The 19,055-nt window shown below is 54.4% G+C and overlaps 1 protein-coding gene across 1 annotated transcript in view; it reads left to right on the forward strand.

The window, feature by feature from the left end:
- The first annotated feature begins 4,549 nt into the window (after nt 1–4,549).
- Nucleotides 4,550–19,055, forward strand: part of LOC119952944 (unconventional myosin-IXb) — a 136,948-nt gene continuing 122,442 nt past the window's right edge. Inside the window, exon 1 of the mRNA XM_038776582.1 lies at nt 4,550–4,867. The gene's annotated coding sequence lies outside the window, so the exon portion shown is untranslated. The remainder of the gene's footprint in view (nt 4,868–19,055) is intronic.

The raw sequence follows: 19,055 nt of genomic DNA on the forward strand, positions 1-19,055 counted from the left end.
CCCGCAAACCGTACTGGTCCACCATTCGGTCCATCGTTCTCTGAAAAACCGAGACCCCGTTAGTGATGCTGAAAGGGACCCTGAGGAAGTGGAAGAGTCGGCCGGCTGCTTCAAAGGCAGTGTACCGGCGTTCTTCTGGGCGGATTGGGAGCTGGTGGTAGGCCGACTTCAGATTGACTGTTGAGAACACACGGTACTGTGCGATCTGGTTGTCCATCTCCGCTATGCGGGGGAGGGGGTATGCATCCAGTTGCGTGAACCGGTTAATGGTCTGGCTGTAGTCCACAACCATCCGATTATTTTCCCCGTTCCGGAAGACCACCACTTTCGCTCTCCAGGGGCTGTTGCTGGCCTCGATGAACCCTTCACTCAACAGTCACTGGACCTCCGACTTGATAAAAGCCATATCTTGGGAACTGTACCGCCTGTTCCTGGTGGCGATGGGCTTACAGACAGGGGTGAGATTCACAAAGAGTGAAGGGGGGAAAGACCTTGAGGGTCGCGAGGCTGCATACTGTGAGGGGGGGGCAAGGGTCCGCCAAACTGTAGGGTCAGGCTTCGGTGGTTACATTGTAAGTCCAATCCGAGCAGTAGGGGGGCACAGAGGTGGGGGAGGACGTAGAGCTTAAACGAGCGTACTCAGCACCCTGCATCGCGAGATTGGCGATACAGTACCCCCGGATCTGAACCGAATGGGACCCGGAGGCAAGGGAGATTGTTTGGGGGGCTGGGTAGGTGCGGAGGGAGCAGGGCCTTATCGTGTCGGGGTGGACAAAGCTCTCTGTGCTCCCGGAGTCGAAAAGGCAGGGGGTCTCGTGCCCGTTGACCCTGACGACCATCATGGAGTTCTTCAGCTGTTTTGGCTGCGACTGGTCGAGGGTGACTGCGCCCAGCTGCGGGCAGTCTGTGTGGTCGGTGACCAAGGTGGCGACCCCCATGAGTCGCACGATGCCGATGACGCACCTGACGGGGGCGTTCCGGGCAGGAACGCAGCCGCATTGCGGGGTCTGTGGGGCTGCGAGTCCATGGGTCGGGCCTGGTGTGTTTTCGATTTCTGGGCCTTAGGCCGGCCCAGACAGACCCTAGGAAAGTGCCCCTTTTTCCCGCAATCGCTACACGTCGCTGTGCGGGCTGGGCAGCGCTGCCAGGAGTGTTGGCCCTGGCCGCAGAAGTAGCACTGCGGTTCCCCGGGCTGGGCAGGCAGACGAAGGCCTGCGACGTAGTCAGGTCCGACGGGGGCTGTGACGAGGGTGTCCACAAGGGGTTCGACGGGCCAGCGGGGAACGCACTGAGGTTCTGGGAGGTCACCTTTCGCGAGGTCGCTAGCTTTACCGTGTCCCGCAGGTCAGTGGTCCCGTTTTCCAGCAGGTGCTGCCTGAAATAGTTCGAGCGGACCCCCGCCACGTAAGTGTCCCGGATCTGTGAGTTCATGTGTTCCTCCACCGTCACATCCTGATAGCTGCAGTTCCTCGCGAGTAGGGTCAGGGTTTTGAGATACTCGTCCAGCGATTCTCCGGCACGTTGATGGCGAGTAGTGAGGAGGTGTCTGGCGAACACCTCGTTAACGGGCTTCACGAAGTGTGCCTTGGTAGTTGCGACCGCTGCCTCGTACGTGGCCGCTTTCTCGATCATTACTGAGATTCAATGGCTCACCTGAGCGTGGAGGAGTCACAGCTTGAGAGTCTGAGGGAGGCGTTGAGGAGGAGTCAAGGTAGGCCTCGAAGCATCGGAGCCAATGTTCGAATATTTCCTTGGCTTCGGACGCATGGGCATCAAGTTCGAGCCTGTCAGAGGGTCAGTGCTGAGGGAGCGCTGCACTGTCAGAGGGTCAGTACTGAGGGAGTGCCGCACTGTCAGAGCGTCAGTACTGAGGGAGTGCTGCACTGTCAGAGGGTCAGTACTGAGGGAGCGCTGCACTGTCAGAGCGTCAGTGCTGAGGGAGTGCTGCACTGTCAGAGGGTCAGTACTGAGGGAGTGCTGCACTGTCAGAGGGTCAGTACTGAGGGAGTGCTGCACTGTCAGAGGGTCAGTACTGAGGGAGTGCCGCACTGTCAGAAAGCCAGTACTGAGGGAGGCTGCACTGTCAGAGGGTCAGTACTGAGGGAGTGCTGCACTGTCAGAGGGTCAGTACTGAGGGAGTGCTGCACTTTCAGAGGATAAGTACTGAGGGAGTGCTGCACTGTCAGAGGGTCAGTACTGAGGGAGTTCCGCACTGTCAGATGGTCAGTACTGAGGGAGTGCTGCACTGTCAGAGGGTCAGTACTGAGGGAGTGCCGCACCATCAGTGGGTCAGTACTGAGGGAGTGCTGCACTGTCAGAGGGTCAGTACTGAGGGAGTGCTGCACTGTCAGAAGGTCAGTACTGAGGGAGGCTGCACTGTCAGAATGTCAGTACTGAGTGAGTGCTGCACTGTCAGAGGGTAAGTACTGAGGGAGTGCTGCACTGTCAGAGGGTCAGTACTGAGGGAGCGCTGCACTGTCAGAGGTTCAGTACTGAGGGAGTGCTGCACTGTCAGAGGGTAAGTACTGAGGGAGTGCTGCGCTGTCAGAAAGTCAGTACTGAAGGAGCGCTGCACTGTCAGAGGGTCAGTACTGAGGGAGTGCCGCACTGTCAGAGGGTCAGTGCTGAGGGAGTGCTGCACTGTCAGAGGGTCAGTACTGAGGGAGTGCTGCACTGTCAGAGGCAGTGCTGAGGGAGTGCTGCACTGTCAGAGGGTCAGTACTGAAGGAGCGCTGCACTGTCAGAGGGTCAGTACTGAGGGAGTGCTGCACTGTCAGAGGGTAAGTACTGAGGGAGTGCCGCACTGTCAGAGGGTCAGTACTGAAGGAGCGCTGCACTGTCAGAAAGTCATACTGAGGGAGTGCTGCACTGTCAGAGGGTCAGTACTGAGGGAGTGCTGCACTGTAAGAGGGTCAGTACTGAGGGAGTGCTGCACTGTCAGAGGGTCAGTACTGAGGGAGGCTGCACTGTCAGAATGTCATACTGAGGGAGTGCTGCACTGTCAGAGGGTCAGTACTGAGGGAGAGCGCACTGTCAGAGGGTCAGTACTGAGAGATCGCTGCACTGTCAGAGGGTCAGTGCTGAGGGAGTGCTGTACTGTCGGAGGGTGAGTACTGAGGGAGTGCTGCGCTGTCAGAAAGTCAGTACTGAGGGAGTGCTGCACTGTCAGAGTGTCAGTACTGAGGGAGTGCTGCACTGTCAGAGGGTCAGTACTGAGGGAGTGCTGCACTGTCAGAGGGTCAGTACTGAGTGAGTGCTGCACTGTCAGAGGGTCAGTACTGAGGGAGTGCTGCACTGTCAGAAAGTCAATACTGAAGGAGTGCTGCACTGTCAGAGGGTCAGTACTGAGGGAGTGCTGCACTGTCAGAGGGTCAGTACTGAGGGGTGCTGCACTGTCAGAGGGTCAGTACTGAGGAGTGCTGCACGTCAGAGGGTCAGTACTGAGGAGTGCTGCACTGTCAGAGGTCAGTACTGAGGGAGTGCTGCACTGTCAGAGGGTAAGTACTGAGGGAGTGCCTGCGCGCTGCACTGTCAGGTCAGTACTGAGGAGCTGCACTGTCAGAGGGTCAGTACTGAGGGAGTGCTGCACTGTCAGAGGGTCAGTACTGAAGGAGCTGCACTGTCAGAGGGTCAGTACTGAGGGGGAGCTGCACTGTCAGAGGGTAAGTACTGAGGGAGTGCTGCACTGTCAGAGGGTCAGTACTGAGGGGAGCTGCACTGTCAGAGGGTAAGTACTGAGGGAGCGCTGCACTGTCAGAGGGTCAGTACTGAGGGAGTGCTGCACTGTCAGAGGGTAAGTACTGAGGGAGTGCTGCGCTCTCAGAAAGTCAGTACTGAAGGAGCGCTGCACTGTCAGAGGGTCAGTACTGAGGGAGTGCTGCACTGTCAGAGGGTCAGTGCTGAGGGAGTGCTGCACTGTCAGAGGTCAGTACTGAGGGAGTGCTGCACTGTCAGAGGGTCAGTACTGAGGGAGTGCTGCACTGCCAGAGGGTCAGTACTGAGGGAGTGCTGCACTCCAGGCAGCGTTGGACCTTTTCCCGGAGAAGTGTGAGAGAATTGAGAAGTGGGAGAATTCTCCCTAGTTGGTTCGCCCGGTTTATCTCTGTACTGATGCTGTTAGACCTGCCGGTAATTTCAGATTCCAGCATGGGCGATAATTTGACTTTATCCTGGGGGAGGTGACCTGATAATATCGCTGTTTGTGGGATCTTGCTGTGCAAACACTGTGTCGTGCATGACAGCCTTCAGCCACGACTGAACTTCAAAAGTACTGTGTTGGCTGTGAAGGGCGGTCTGTCTGGAGGTGGTGACAGGCGCTATGGGAATGTCAGCCTGACGTTGGGCTGGATCACGAGTCCCGTCCCGTGGCATTGGGGCTCCACGTGGCTAAGACACAGCCAGCCCCCGCGGTGCCGCCTCACACAGTCGGATAACTCCCTGGGTCGGTTTCCAGGACAAGCAGGCAGGCTGGTGAGCGAGAGGATAAAGATTTGATACAACTGGTGGCCGTGAGAAGGCGCTGGAACTTCTCCTTCCCTCGAAACTGTGTGTGAGAGAGAGAGAGAGAGAGAGCGAGAAAAGTGAGCAAAAGACAGGCGGAAACAGGAAAAAGTCTTTTCGAATTCGAGTTGAGTTTATTTGCTGGAGCCGGAAGCGGCGGGGAGAGTGCGGAGCCGGAGGGGGAGAATCGCGCTGATCAGTTTCAGCAAAGTGGAGTGAAACTGACCCGCCGGCCGAGGGAATGTGTGAAATTCACAAAGGCTGAGAGGGGGGTGGGGGGCTGTGTGTGTCCGGGAGCCCGAGAATCCAGCACCGGGAGCCCGAGAATCCAGCACCGGGAGCCCGAGGATCCATCACTTAGCGGATGGTGAGCAATTCCGCTTCCTTACAATGTTGCCGTTTTGTTGCGAAGTCGAACGGCCGCTTTCCGGGCGGAGGATACAATGTATCCCAGCCGGGAAATACCACTACTGGCCGACCCAGGACCCCCCACCCCCCCCCGCTGCCATCCCACCCCCCCCGCTGCCATCCCACCCCCGGGCACCCCTCCTCTACCACCCCCCCTCCCCCCGGCACCCCACTTCCTCCCCCCCCCCCCCCCCCGGCACCCCTCTTCCTCCCCCCCCCCGGCACCCCTCTTCCTCCCCCCCCCCCGGCACCCCTCTTCCTCCCCCCCCCCCCCCCGGCACCCCTCTTCCTCCCCCCCCCCCCGGCCCCCTCTTCCTCCCCCCCCCCGGCACCCCTCTTCCTCCCCCCCCCCCCCCCCCGGCACCCCTCTTCCTCCCCCCCCCCCCCGGCACCCCTCTTCCTCCCCCCCCCCGCACCCTCTTCCTCCCCCCCCCCGGCACCCCCCCTTCCCTCCCCCCCCGGCACCCCCCTTCCTCCCCCCCCCGGCACCCCCCTTCCTCCCCCACCCCCCGGCACCCCCCTTCCTCCCCCCCCGGCACCCCCCTTCCTCCCCCCCCCGGCACCCCCCTTCCTCCCCCCCCCGGCACCCCCCTTCCTCCCCCCCCCCGGCACCCCCCTCCTCCCCCCCCCCCGGCACCCCCCTTCCTCCCCCCCCCACCCCCCTTCCGCCCCCCCCACCCCCCTTCCTCCCCCCCCACCCCCCTTCCTCCCCCCCCCGGCACCCCCTTCCTCCCCCCCCCCCCGGCACCCACCCCTTCCTCCCCCCACCCCCCCGGCACCACCCTTCCTTCCCCCCGCCCCCCCCGCACCCCCTTCCTCCCCCCCCCCCGCACCCCCCTTCTCCCCCCCCCCCCGGCACCCCCTTCCAGCTCCGCCCCACCCTCCCACCGGGCACCCCTTCCCACCCCGCCCCTGGGCACCCCCCGGGCACTCCCTCTGCCTGGGCAACCACCCCGCCCCCCGGCGACCACCTCCCTCCCCAAAGTCTCTTCACCCTGCATCCCCGAAATCTCAACCTCCCCCCAATCTCAACCCCCCCAATCTCAACCCCCCCCAATCTCACCCCCCCAATCTCACCCCCCCAATCTCACCCCCCCAATCTCACCCCCCCAATCTCACCCCCCCAATCTCACCCCCCCAATCTCACCCCCCCCAATCTCACCCCCCCCCAATCTCACCCCCCCAATCTCACCCCCCCAATCTCACCCCCCCCAATCTCACCCCCCCCAATCTCACCCCCCCCAATCTCACCCCCCCCCAATCTCACCCCCCCCAAGCTCACCCCCCCCAATCTCACCCCCCCCAATCTCACCCCCCCCAATCTCAACCCCCCCAATCTCAACCCCCCCCAATCTCAACCCCCCCCAATCTCAACCCCCCCCAATCTCACCCCCCCCAATCTCAACCTCCCCATCTCAACCCCCCCAATCTCACCCCCCCCCAATCTCAACCCCCCCAATCTCAACCCCCCCAATCTCAACCCCCCCAATCTCAACCCCCCCAATCTCAACCCCCCCAATCTCAACCCCCCCAATCTCAACCCCCCCAATCTCAACCCCCCCAATCTCAACCCCCCCAATCTCAACCCCCCCAATCTCAACCCCCCCAATCTCAATCCCCCCCAATCTCAATCCCCCCCAATCTCATCCCCCCCAATCTCAATCCCCCCAATCTCAATCCCCCAATCTCAATCCCCCCATCTCAATCCCCCCAATCTCAATCCCCCCCATCTCAATCCCCCCCAATCTCAATCCCCCCCAATCTCAATCCCCCCAATCTCAATCCCCCCAATCTCAATCCCCCCAATCTCAATCCCTTAACGCCCCTCAATCTCTTAACGCCCCTCAATCTCTTAACCCCCCCCGATCTCTTAACCCCCCCGATCTCTTAACCCCCCCGATCTCTTAACCCCCCCGAGCTCTTAACCCCCCCGATCTCTTAACCCCCCCGATCTCTTAACCCCCCCGATCATCCTTACCCCCCTATCTCTTAACCCCCCCGATCTCTTAACCCCCCCGATCTCTTAACCCCCCGATCTCTTAACCCCCCCGATCTCTTTAACCCCCCCGATCTCTTAACCCCCCCGATCTCTTAACCCCCCCGATCTCTTAACCCCCCCCGATCTCTTAACCCCCCCGATCTCTTAACCCCCCCGATCTCTTAACCCCCCCGATCTCTTAACCCCCCCGATCTCTTAACCCCCCCGATCTCTTAACCCCCCCGATCTCTTAACCCCCCCGATCTCTTAACCCCCCCGATCTCTTAACCCCCCCGATCTCTTAACCCCCCCGATCTCTTAACCCCCCCGATCGTCTTAACCCCCCCGATCTCTTAACCCCCCCGATCTCTTAACCCCCCCGATCTCTTAACCCCCCCGATCTCTTAACCCCCCCGATCTCTTAACACCCCCCATCTCTTAACCCCCCCGATCTCTTAACCCCCCCGATCTCTTAACCCCCCCCCGATCTCTTAACCCCCCGATCTCTTAACCCCCCCGATCTCTTAACCCCCCCGATCTCTTAACCCCCCCGATCTCTTAACCCCCCCGATCTCTTAACCCCCCCGATCTCTTAACCCCCCCGATCTCTTAACCCCCACCGATCTCTTAACCCCCCCGATCTCTTAACCCCCCCGATCTCTTAACCCCCCCGATCTCTTAACCCCCCCGATCTCTTAACCCCCCCGATCTCTTAACCCCCCCGATCTCTTAACCCCCCCGATCTCTTAACCCCCCCCCGATCTCTTAACCCCCCGATCTCTTAACCCCCCCGATCTCTTAACCCCCCCGATCTCGTAACCCCCCGATCTCTTAACCCCCCCGATCTCTTAACCCCCCCGATCTCTTAACCCCCCCGATCTCTTAACCCCCCCGATCTCTTAACCCCCCCCGATCTCTTAACCCCCCCCGATCTCTTAACCCCCCCGATCTCTTAACCCCCCCGATCTCTTAACCCCCCCGATCTCTTAACCCCCCCGATCTCTTAACCCCCCCGATCTCTTAACCCCCCCCGATCTCTTAACCCCCCCGATTCTTAACCCCCCGATCTCTTAACCCCCCCCGATCTCTTAACCACCCCGATCCTCGTTAACCCCCCCCGATCTCTTAACCCCCCCGATCTCTTAACCCCCCGATCTCTTAACCCCCCCGATCTCTTAACCCCCCCGATCTCTTAACCCCCCCAATCTCTTAACCCCCCCAATCTCTTAACCCCCCCAATCTCTTATCCCCCCCAATCTCTTAACCCCCCCAATCTCTTAACCCCCCCAATCTCTTAACCCCCCCAATCTCTTAACCCCCCCAATCTCTTAACCCCCCCCAATCTCTTAACCCCCCCCAATCTCTTAACCCCCCCAATCTCTTAACCCCCCCCAATCTCTTCAGGCCCCCCAATCTCTTCAGGCCCCCCAATCTCTTCAGGCCCCCCAATCTCTTCACCCCCCCAAGTCTGCCCCCCCTGCACCCCTCTTCCACCCCACACCCCACTAGCACCCTTCTTTTCCCCCTCCTGCGCACCCCGTTCCAATGCCCCCCCGAGCACACCCCCCCTGGGCACCCCTTCCCACAACACCCGGGCACCCCTTCCCACGCCGCCCACGGCACCCCTCCCACTCCCTGGGCACTCTCTTTCCTCCCCCCCCCCCCCCCCCCAGTGCCCCCCCCCCACCAGTGCCCCTCCTGGGCACACCCTCCCACCGGGCACCCCCACCCACTAAAGTTTGCCCCCAAGTCTGCCCCCCCCAAGTCTGCCCCCCCAAGTCTGCCCCCCCAAGTCTGCCCCCCCAAGGTCTGCCCCCCCAAGTCTGCCCCCCCCAAGTCTGCCCCCCCAAGTCTGCCCCCCCAAGTCTGCCCCCCCAAGTCTGCCCCCCCAAGTCTGCCCCCCCAAGTCTGCCCCCCAAGTCTGCCCCCCAAGTCTGCCCCCCAAGTCTGCCCCCCAAGTCTGCCCCCCAAGTCTGCCCCCCCAGGTCTGCCCCCCCAAGTCTGCCCCCCCAGGTCTGCCCCCCAAGTCTGCCCCCCCAAGTCTGCCCCCCCAAGTCTGCCCCCCCAAGTCTGCCCCCCCAAGTCTGCCCCCCCAAGTCTGCCCCCCCAATCTGCCCCCCCCAGTCCTGCCCCCCCAAGTCTGCCCCCCCAAGTCTGCCCCCCCAAGTCTGCCCCCCCAAGTCTGCCCCCCCAAGTCTGCCCCCCCAAGTCTGCCCCCCCAAGTTCTGCCCCCCAAGTCTGCCCCCCCAAGTCTGCCCCCCCAAGTCTGCCCCCCCAAGTCTGCCCCCCCAAGTCTGCCCCCCCAAGTCTGCCCCCCCCAAGTCTGCCCCCCCAAGTCTGCCCCCCCCAAGTCTGCCCCCCCCAAGCCTTGCCCCCCCCAAGTCTGCCCCCCCCAAGCCTGCCCCCCCCAAGCCTGCCCCCCCCCAAGCCTGCCCCCCCCCAAGCCTGCCCCCCCCAAGCCTGCCCCCCCCAAGCCTGCCCCCCCCAAGCCTGCCCCCCCCAAGCCTGCCCCCCCCCAAGCCTGCCCCCCCCAAGCCTGCCCCCCCCAAGCCTGCCCCCCCAAGCCTGCCCCCCCCAAGCCTGCCCTCCCCCAAGCCTGCCCTCCCCCAAGCCTGCCCTCCCCCAAGCCTGCCCTCCCCAAGCCTGCCCTCCCCCCAAGCCTGCCCTCCCCCCCAAGTCTGCCCCCCCCCCAAGTCTGCCCCCCCCCAAGTCTGCCCCCCCCCAAGTCTGCCCCCCCCCCAAGTCTGCCCCCCCCAAGTCTGGCCCCCCCCCCAAAGTCTGCCCCCCCACCCCGAGTCTGCACCCCAATTTCAGCCTCTGCCAGTGGTATTCCAGGGTCACTACAGTCTGTCCTGGGTGTGATTCTGGGACAGATTGGAAACCAAGAGGTTACAAGTTGGGGACAGCACAATGGTTCGCACTGCTGCCTCTCTGCACCAGGGATCCGTCTTTGATTCTGACCTTGTGTGACTGTCTGGAGTTTCCTCTGATTACTGTACCTGCATCATGTATTCATTTCTGTAATTAGTTGATCCCTTGCATCCTGCCCTTGTGTATAATACAAAAGTGATGACTGTGCTACAATGCCCCACGTCAGTGGGTTATTGAACTTGACTTAAAACAATCAATCACCCTCCTAGAGTCTCGGATTCTGACCAATGTACCATTAGTATTGTTCATCTTTGCAGAGGCACGCTAACAAATTGTTGTTTATTTATAATCTACAGAGCAACAACATCAATGTTTAACTCCTCACCATTTGTTTGTTGTTTATTTTTTGTTTTTCCCAATTGAGGGGCAATTTAGCGTTGCCAATCCACCTACCCTGCACATCTTTGGGTTGTGGGGGCGAAACCCACGCAAATGTGGCAACTCCACACGGAAAGTGTTCCGAGGCCAGGATCGAATCCGGATCCTCGGCGCCGTGAGGATGCAGTGCTAACCACTGCGCCACCGACCCGACCCAGTTCTTCAGCATTTTAACTGTCTTGGCTCTAAAAATTCACCACTTTTTCCCCAACCCCTCCTGTGATCAAAAGGATCAAGGCAGGAGCAGGGATGAAATCTGGGATCATCCGGTTGGATGCTCTTCCAGTCCCATGTCTGGCGATGAGTTTGACCCCCCCCCCCCAAACTTACCCCAATTATCCCTGAGATTGAACCTGGGAGCTTGTAACTAGGTTCAGCCACACGGCACAGTGTGAAGTTTGATTCTGAACAGATTCAGTGAGGAACCTGCCCAGCAGGATGTCGAATCCCCACCTCCCTCCCCATTCCAAACTTGGGTTGTGTTTGGAGAAAAAAATTATTTAAAAAAAAAAGTTTTTTCCCCCGAACGAGTGGTTTTCATATCCTACCTTTTTACAAAGGTAAATCGCTTCACGGAGATGTAAGGAATACACACGTTAAGCGTTTGGGAGGGGTGGCTGTTTGAGTCCATTAAGTGAGATACATCAGTGGCTAAACATTTGGCCAAAGAAATGCATTTTAAGAAGAGTCTTGCAGGAGAAGAGGAGGGTTGGTGAGGTTGAGGGAGGGAATCCCCAGCGTGTGGGGTCCAGTCATTGGCCCCCAGAGACCTGGGGGAGTTGCAGGAAAGGACAAGGCGATGATGGGATTCAAGTACAAGTTTTAAACTGGAGGCTTATGGCGACGAAGCCAGTCCCCAGGAGATCGTGGATGAATTGTGTTGGACTACAGGCAGCAGACTTTTAGAATAGTTGAAGTTTATAATCAATGACGGAATGAAAGGGATCAGTGTAGTTTCAGAAAGTATACCGAACCTACTCTGATGCGGATGAAACAGTCTCCTGTAGGCCATCGCCGAATCCTGACTGACTTACAATTCCAGCAGCCGGACCTTGGCCTAAATCCACATTAGCTCCAGACTTCCATCTTGAAACTGGGTTTAAAAGCGAGGGTTCCATTTTAACAATAGTTGTTTCAAACCAATGTAATAGAAATAAAGAGGACCCAATTGAAATGAAATGAAATGAAAATCGCTTATTGTCACGAGTAGGCTTCAAATGAAGTTACTGTGAAAAGCCCCTAGTCGCCACATTCCGGCGCCTGTTCGGGGAGGCTGTTGCGGGAATCGAACCGTGCTGCTGGCCTGCCTTGGTCTGCTTTAAAAGCCAGCGATTTAGCCCTGCATTATAAAGCCCTTATCCAGTCATAAACTGTTCAATGTTTGTATCACAATACAATGTTCCAATGTGTTCTAGGTAGGAGGAAGGACAATTGATTAAAGAAACGTTCTTTTGGCAGGAAGGGGTGGCCAGGAGAGTTGGGGGGGGGGGGGGGGGGGGGTGAATAAAAGGGATTAAGGGAGCAATGTTCCAATGAACAGAGATAGAAGTGGTCTGTTGTCGTTCAGAGTGACTGACATCTTGTGTGAGTTATGAGTTCAGCGGATGCTTCACAAGACCACAGAATGATAGACACGATTGAAACAGGATACACTTTCGCATATCTGATGGAAGGGCTGAGTGAAGCGTGCAACATTTTTGTGCATTAACCTCATTGGTGGATAATTCTTAAAGCTGAGAAAGAGCTGATAGTGTTAACTACTCGAGGAGTGTGGGAATTACTGGGAACAACCTCTGACCATTGTCCTCCAGCACTATAACCCTTCATCTTCCAGCACTATAACCCCTCATCCTCCAGCACTATAACCCTTCATCCTCCAGCACTATAACCCCTCATCCTCCAGCACTATAACCCTTCATCCTCCTTGCATTATAACCCTTCATCCTCCAGCACTATAACCCTTCATCCTCCAGCACTATAACCCCTCATCCTCCAGCACTATAACCCTTCATCCTCCAGCACTATAACCCCTCATCCTCCAGCACTATAACCCTTCATCCTCCAGCACTATAACCCTTCATCCTCCAGCACTATAACCCTTCATCCTCCAGCACTATAACCCCTCATCCTCCAGCACTATAACCCTTCATCCTCCAGCACTATAACCCCTCATCCTCCAGCACTATAACCCTTCATCCTCTAGTACTATAACCCCTCATCCTCCAGCACTATAACCCTTCATCCTCCAGCACTATAACCCTTCATCCTCCAGCACTATAACCCCTCATCCTCCAGCACTATAACCCCTCATCCTCCAGCACTATAACCCTTCATCCTCCAGCATTATAACCCTTCATCCTCCAGCACTATAACCCTTCATCCTCCAGCACTATAACCCTTCATCCTCCAGCACTATAACCCCTCATCCTCCAGCACTATAACCCTTCATCCTCCAGCACTATAACCCTTCATCCTCCAGCACTACTGTATAACCCTTCATCCTCCTTGCACTCCTCCAATTCTAAACTCGTTCACATCCCCAATTTTAATAGTTCCATTACTGGTGGCCATGCCTTCAGCTGCCTGGGCTCTAGGATCTGGCATTCCCTCCTTAAACCTCTCTCTCTCTCTCTCTCTCTCTTTTCAAACGCTCTTTTTCTTTCTCTCTCTCTCTCTCCCCAACCTAACTGATTGACTAAGCTTTTGGTCACTTATCCCTAAAATTCCTCATGAGGCCTACTGTCTTTACTGCTACATAAATGCAAGTTGTTATCTCTGTATATCTGAGCATTTTCACAAACACACGCCCATTTGGCCCACAAAAGCTTGGATACCCTTGAGATAAGAGCTGGCCTTGTCGCCCTGATTCTCTGATATGGTGTTGTTGAGGCACAAAGGACTCCATTTTCATCCTTATACACTGTGAGCCATTTTCAGTGGTTGGCCTCGGCACCCATGGGCCAGGCATCCTGCTGCCGGTCCTCACCCAGTCACCCTCCCCTGCCAGAGTGGGAGAATGTGGCTGTCGGATGAGGGCAGGGTGACCAGTGTGGCTTCTATTCCGAATAAGCTTCATTGCAACGTGGGAGAGGTTTTCCAAAAAGCAGATATGAATATCCTTCCGTGAGGAGTTTGCACATTCTCCCCCGTGTTTGCGTGGGTTTCACCCCCACAACCCAAAGATGTGCAGCGTAGGTGGATTGGCCACGCTAAATTGCACCTTAATTGGAAAACATGAATTGGGTACTTTAAATTTATTTTAAAAAAAGATATGAATATGCTGGCTTCCGGTATTTGGGTCCTCCATTAGTATTGGTCATCATTAACTAACAGAGCCACCCCTCCACATTTTCCTCACTTCCTGTCCTTCCTAAATATCCTGGACCCTTCAATATTCCGGTCCCAATCCAAGCTCTCCTGCAACCACGTCTCCGTAATAGCTTTCAAATTGTATTTATTTCTTTATGTGTGCGCTCCCGATTAATCGGCTTTGTTTTAAATGCTAGGCACATTCAGATTCATAAATTTTAGTTTAATCTTTTTATTATTTTTATAGCCTCTAATCTCATCTGTTGATTTACCATTAGATTTGTAATCCAAATCCCCTTTTGTCACGATCTGTGTTTCATTTCCCGTAATAATCTCTTTTCCTTTTGCCTGGTTACAGTTCTCTTTTAAAAAAAGATAAATTTAGAGTACCCAATTATTTTTTCCAATTAAGGGGCAATTTAGCGTGGCCAATCCACCTAACCTGCAAATCTTTGGGTTGTGGGGGCGAAACCCACGCAAACACGGGGAGAATGTGCAAACTCCACACGGACCGTGACCCAGGGCCGGGATTCGAACTCTGGGCCTCAGCGCCGTAGGCAGCAATGCTAACCACTGCGCCACCGGGCTGCCCACAGTTCTCTTATTGACCACAACCTCCAAGATCTGATCCCTTGCCCCACCATTTAGTTTAAAACCCTCTCTGTGCCCCTTTGCGACGAGCAATAAAATCAGCTTCAGCTTCAGGTTGGGGTGTGGACCATCCCAACGGTATAGATCCCACTTTGTCCGGTACTGGTGCCAGCTCCCTACAAACCAGAACCCACGTCTCCCCACACCAGTCCTCGAGCCACGCATTCATCTCTCTCGGACATTCCTGATGTCTTGGAAGGTAAACACAAAAATTCATGAATAGGTGTCAATAAGATGCATTGGTTTTAATTTTCCAAAAGTCCCTAGATTTGGGAAGGTCCCACTAGATTGGAAGATAGCGCATATAACTCCATTATTCAAAAGAGGAGGGTAGACAGAAAGCAGAAAATACAGACCAGCTAGCCTAACATCTGTCGTAGGGAAAATGTTAGAAACTTGGATAGAAGAGGGGCAGAAATGGTTGTTGGAGGTAGAGATAGTATAACAGCTGCAGAAAGGCAGTTCGAGGACGATGTGCCTACTGAGGTAATATGGGTTGAAGTCAGAAATAGGAAAGGAGCAATCACCTTGTTGGGAGTTTTCTATAGGCCCCCCAATAGCAGCAGAGATGTGGAGGAACAGATTGGGAAACAGATTTTGGAAAGGTGCAGAAGTCACAGGGTAGTAGTCATGGATGACTTCAACTTCCCAAATAATGAGTGGAAACTCTTTTAGATCAAATAGTTTGGATGGGGTGGTGTTTGTGCAGTGTGTCCAAGAAGCTTTTCTAACACAGTATGTAGATTGTCCGACCAGAAGGGAGGCCACATTGGATTTGGTACTTGGTAATAAACCAGGGCAAGTGATAGATTTGTTAGTGGGGGAGCATTTTGGAGATAGTGACCACAATTCTGTGACTTTCACTTTAGTAATGGAGAGGGATAGGTGCGCGCAACAGGGCAAGGTTTACAATTGGGGGGAAGGGTAAATATGATGCTGTCAGACAAGAACTGAATTGCATAAGTTGGGAACATAGGCTGTCAGGGAAGGACACAAGTGAAATGTGGAACTTGTTCAAGGAACAGATACTACATGTCCTTGATATGTATGTCCCTGTCAGGCAGGGAAGAGATGGTCGAGTGAGGGAACCATGGTTGACAAGAGAGGTTGAATGTCTTGTTAAGAGGAAGAAGGAGACTTATGTAAGGCCGAGGAAACAAGGTTCAGACATGGCGCTGGAGGGATACAAGATAGCCAGGAGGGAACTGAAGAAAGGGATTAGGAGAGCTAAGAGAGGGCATGAAAAATCTTTGGCGGGTAGGATCAAGGAAAACCCCAAGGCCGTTTACACATATATGTGAGAAATATGAGAATGACTAGAGCAGGGGTGGGCAAACTTTTCCGTGCAAGGGCCACATTCAGAAATTCACAATTTTAAAGGGCCGCATAGTATATTAATTAATAGTCCCGGTTGTAACCAATTAGCATGCGGCATATACCTCAACGCTTCCCTCGGCGGCATCCTGCCTTTAGCCCTTTTTCTCTACTTTTCAAAAATGGCGCTTCACCCGGTTATGATTCTGGGCGCCTCATATAGAACATAGAACAGCACAGAACAGGCCCTTCGGCCCTCGATGTTGTGCCGAGCAATGATCACCCTACTCAAGTCAACGTATCCACCCTATACCAGTAACCCAACAGCCCCCCCCATTAACCTTATATAAAAAAAAAAAATTTATTTTTTATTTTTTATTTTTCTAATGACTTGATCTTGGTGGGCCGCATAAAGACCTTTGCCATAGTTTGCCCACCCCTGGACTAGAGCGAGGGTAGGTCTGATCAAGGACAGTAGCGGGAGATTGTGTATTGAGTCTGAAGAGATAGGAGAGGTCTTGAACGAGTACTTTTCTTCAGTACTTATGAATGAGAGGGGCCATATTGTTGGAGAGGACCGTGTAAAACAGACTGGTAAACTCGAGGAGATACTTGTTAGGAAGGAAGATGTGTTGGGCATTTTGAAAAACTTGAGGATAGACAAGTCCCCCAGGGCCTGACGGGATATATCCAAGGATTCTATGGGAAGCAAGAGATGAAATTGCAGAGCCGTTGGCAATGATCTTTTCGTCCTCACTGTCAACAGGGGTGGTACCAGGGGATTGGAGAGTGGCGAATGTCGTGCCCCTGTTCAAAAAAGGGAATAGGGATAACCCTGGGAATTACAGGCCAGTTAGTTTTACTTCGGTGGTAGGCAAAATAATGGAAAAGGTACTGAGGGATAGGATTTCTGAGCATCTGGAAAGACACTGCTTGATTAGGGATAGCACGGATTTGTGAGGGGTAGGTCTTGCCTTACAAGTCTTATTGACTTCTTTGAGGAGGTGACCAAGCATGTGGATGAAGGTAAAGCAGTGGATGTAGTGTACATGGATTTTAGTAAGGCATTTGATAAAGTTCTCCATGGTAGGCTTATGCAGAAAGTAAGGAGGCATGGGATAGTGGGAAATTTGGCCAGTTGGATAACAAACTGGCTAACCAATAGAAGTCAGAGAGTAGTGGTGGATGGCAAACATTCAGCCTGGAGCCCAGTTACCAGTGGCATACCGCAGGGATCAGTTCTGGGTCCTCTGCTGTTTGTGATTTTCATTAATGACTTGGATGAGGGAGTTGAAGGGTGGGTCAGTAAATTTGCAGACGATACGAAGGTTGGTGGAGTTGTGGATAGTGAGGAGGGCTGTTGTGGGCTGCAAAGCAACATAGATAGGATGCAGAGCTGGGCTGAGAAGTGGCAGATGCAGTTTAACCCTGAAAAGTGTGAGGTTGTCCATTTTGGAAGGACAAATATGAATGCGGAATGCAGGGTTAACGGTAGGGTTCTTGGCAATGTGAAGGAGCAGAGAGATCTTGGGGTCTATGTTCATAGATCTTTGAAAGTTTAAAAAAAAATTTAGAGTACCCAATTATTTCTTCCACTTAAGGGGCAATTTAGAATGGCCAATCTACCTATCCTGCACATCTTTGGGTTGTGGGGGTGAAACCCACGCAGACACGGGGAGAATGTGCAAACTCCACACGGACAGTGACCCAGGGCCGGGATTCGAACCCGGGTCCTCAGCGCCGTAGGCAGCAATGCTAACCACTGTGCCACCGCGCTCCCCTCTAGATCTTTGAAAGTTGCCACTCAAGTGGATAGAGCTGTGAAGAAGGCTTATGGTGTGCTAGTGTTAGCATTAGCAGAGGGATTGAATTTAAGAGCCCCGTGAGGTGATGATGCAGTTGTACAAAACCTTGGTACGGCCACATTTGGAGTACTGAGTGCAGTTCTGGTTGCCTCATTTTAGGAAGCATGTGGAAACTTTGGAAAAGGTGCAAAGGAGATTTACCAGGATGTTGCCTGGAATGGAGAGTAGGTCTTACGAAGAAAGGTTGAGGGTGCTAGGCTTTTTCTCATTAGAGCGGAGAAGGATGAGGGGAGATTTGATAGAGGTTTATAAGATGATCAGGGGAATAGATAGAGTAGACAGTCAGAGACTTTTTCCCCGGGTAGAACAAACTATTTCAAGGGGACATAAATTTAAGGTGAATGTTGGAAGATCTAGGGGGGATGTCAGAGGTAGGTTCTTTACCCAGAGAGTAGTGGGGGCATGGAATGCACTGCCTGCGGAAGTAGTTGAGTCGGAAACATTAGGGACCTTCAAGCAGCTATTGGATAGGTACATGGATTACGGTAGAATGATGGGGTATAGATTAATTTGTTCTTAATCTAGGACAAAAGTTCGGCACAACATTGTGGGCCGAAGGGCCTGTTCTGTGCTGTATTTTCTATGATCTATTATTGAGGAAATTATAATAGGGCAGTTTGATAAACTCACAGTAATCAGGCAAAGTCAACATGGTTTTCTGGAGGGCGGCACGTGGCACAGTGGTTAGCATTGCTGCCCACGGCACTGAGGACCCTGGTTCAAATCCCAGCCCTGTGTCACTGGCCGTGTGGAGTTTGCATATACTCCCCGTGTCTGCATGGGTTTCACTCCCACAACCCAAAGATGTGCAGATTAGGTGGATTGGCCGCGCTAAATTGCCCCTTAATTGAAAAAAAAAATAATTGGGTTCTCTAAACTTATAAAAAAAAGAAATCTGGTTTTGTGAAAGGGAAATCGTATTTAAGTAACTTACTGGAGTTCTTTGAGGGAGTAACCTGTGCTGTTGATTAAGGGGAACCAGTGGATGTACTGTACTTTGATTCCATGAAAGTATTTGGAAGGCGCCACGTCAAAGCATACTGTGGAAATATAAAAGGTCTTATTATGGGGGTAACATATTGGCATGGTTGGAAGATTGGCTGGCTAACAGGAAGCAAAGGGAAGGCATGAATGGGCCTTTTTCAGGTTGGCAGGATGTGACGAGTGGTGTGCCTCAGGGATCAGTGCTGGGACCTCAACTGTTTTCAACTTGTGTCAAAAACCTGGATCAATGGATTGAAGGGATAGTTGCCAAATTTGCTGATGGCACAAAGGTAGGTCGGAGAGTAACTAAGAAAGCTAATAGAACATTACCATTTATTGCGAAGGGGATTGAAGGGAGGTTATGCTTCAGTTGCACACAGTACTAGTGAGACCACATTTGTAGTGCTGTGTATGGTATTAGTCACTTTATTTAAGGAAAGATGTAAATGATGGCTTCACAGTGCCAGGGTCCCAGGTTCGATTCCCAGCTTGGGTCACTGTCTGTGCGGAGTCTGCACGTTCTCCCCGTGTCTGCGTGGGTTTCCTCCGGGTGCTCCAGTTTCCTCCCACAGCCCAAAGATGTGCAGGTTAGGTGGATTGGCCATGCCAAATTGCCTTTCGGTTAGATGGGGTTGCTGGGTTACGGGGATACGGTGGAGGTGTGGGCTTAAGTAGGGTGCTCTTTCCAAGAGCCGGTGCAGACTCGATGGGCCGAATGGCCTCCTTCTGCACTGTAA

Source organism: Scyliorhinus canicula, chromosome 18 (genome assembly GCF_902713615.1).
Source record: "Scyliorhinus canicula chromosome 18, sScyCan1.1, whole genome shotgun sequence".
Classification (NCBI taxonomy): Eukaryota; Metazoa; Chordata; class Chondrichthyes; order Carcharhiniformes; family Scyliorhinidae; genus Scyliorhinus; species Scyliorhinus canicula.